Here is a 2,088-nt window from a genome sequence, read left to right on the forward strand (position 1 = left end):
GAGTCATCATTCCTTGGTTGAAGACGTTTCTCCTTATCTCCATTCTAAAAGGTCTTCTAAGGCTGTGCCCTCGAGTCCTAGTCTCTCCTAACAATGGAAACAACTTCCCAACATCTATTCTGTCCAAGCCATTCAGTATTCTGTATGTTTTAATTAGATACACCCCTCATCCTTCTAAACTCCATATATTCCTCATATATAAGCTTTTCATTCCTGGGACCATTCTCGTGAACCTCCTCTGAACACACTCCTGGGCCAGTGCGTCCCTTTGGAGATATGGGGCCCAAAACTGTACACAATACTCCAAATGTGGTCTGACCAGAGCCTTAAAGAGCCTCAGTACATCCCTGCCTTCATATTCAAGTCCTCTCAAAATAAAAGCCATTATTGCATTTGCCTTCATAACTACTGACTCAACCTGCAAGTTTACCTTGAGAGAATTCTGGACTAGAACTCCCAAGTCACTTTGCACTTTAAACCTCTGAATCTTCTGCCCATTTAGAAAATAGTCCATGCCTCTATTCTTCCTACCAAACCTTCCCACATTGTACCCCACTTGCCACTTTGCCCAATTGCCCAACCTGCCCAAATCCTTCTGCAGCCTCTCCAATGCTACCTGTCCCTTTACCTACCTTTGTATCATCTACAAACTTAGCCAGTTCCTTTATCTAGATCATTAATGGTTAAAGTGAAAGGCATGGCTGTATAAAAGCAATGAATAGTCTTTAAAGAACGGTTACCTGACTTGCAACTATACATTCCTTCAAGATACTAAAACTCAAAATGCTTCATCAGCAGTTGATGACTGACAAGTTAAAGATTAAAATAACAGGCATATAAAGTTACATAGAAACAGAAGATGGGAGAAGACAACTCGAGCCTCCGTCGCCATAGCTGATTATCAAGCTGATTACCATTTCCCTTCATCTCTTTAGCCACAAGAGCTATATCAACTGCCTTCTTGAAAACACATGTTTTGACCTCAACCTCTTTCTATGGTAGCAAGCTCACCACTCTCTGGGTTTCTCCTTATCTCACTCCTAAAACTATGACCCTTGTTTCTAGATTCCCTCATCATCAGGAACATCCTTCCTGCATCTAACCTGTCTTGCCCTGTAAGAATGAGAAGTTCTCTCTTATTCTTCTAAATCCATTCTCTCTTCCCTCTCTCTTCACATCAGGCCCTGCTATCCCAGGAGTCAATTTGGTAAATCTTCGCTGCAATTCCTGTATAACAAAGCATTTTTCCTCAGAAACCAAAACTGCTCTCAATATTCCAGGTGTGGTCTCATTAATGCTCTGTATGATTGCAGCAAGACATTCTTGTTCCTGGACTCTAATCCACTTGCTACAAGAGCCAATGTACAGTTTGCCTTCTTTACTGCCTACTACACCTGTGTACATACTTTCAGCAACTGGTCCACAAGGACACCCAGGTTTCATTGAACATTCCCCTCACTCAATTTACAGCCTTTCAAAGATTAATCTGCTATTTTTGCAATCAAAGTGGGTAACGTCACATTTATTCACATTTTACTGCATGGCCTTGCATTTGCCGATTGACTCAGCCTTTTCAAATCAATCAAACTGCAATATCTCTGCATCTTCCATACAGTTGTGTCACCTACAAATTTTGAGATATTACATTTTGTTCGCTCATCAAAAATAATAGTAAATCTCAGGAATGGGAGGCTTTTAGAATACAGTAAAGGAGAACAAAGAAACTGAGAGGGAAAAGGAGAATAGAATAGGAATGCAATCTAGCGAGTAACATAAAATATGGACTGTAAATACTTTGAAGACTACACAAAATGGAAACATTTCAAATGTGAGTCCATTAAATGCAAAGGCACAGAATTTATAATGAGAAACAAAAATGGAAGAGAAGCCAAATGATTATTTGAGTCATAGAGATGTCCAGCATGGAAACAGACCCTTCAGTCCAACCCGTCCATGCTGACCAGATATCCCAACCCAATCTAGTCCCACCTGCCAGCGCCCGGCCCATATCCCTCCAAACCCTTCCTATTCATATACCCATCCAAATGCCTCTTAAATGTTGCAATTGTACCAGCCTCCACCACTTCC

General features: G+C 41.0%; 1 protein-coding gene across 1 annotated transcript in view; it reads right to left on the minus strand.

Annotated features, from left to right (window-relative positions):
* galm (galactose mutarotase) overlaps positions 1-2,088 on the minus strand; it is a 66,248-nt gene that overhangs the window by 51,971 nt on the left and 12,189 nt on the right. The window lies entirely within an intron of this gene.

This window comes from Chiloscyllium plagiosum, chromosome 9 (genome assembly GCF_004010195.1).
Source record: "Chiloscyllium plagiosum isolate BGI_BamShark_2017 chromosome 9, ASM401019v2, whole genome shotgun sequence".
Taxonomy (NCBI): Eukaryota; Metazoa; Chordata; class Chondrichthyes; order Orectolobiformes; family Hemiscylliidae; genus Chiloscyllium; species Chiloscyllium plagiosum.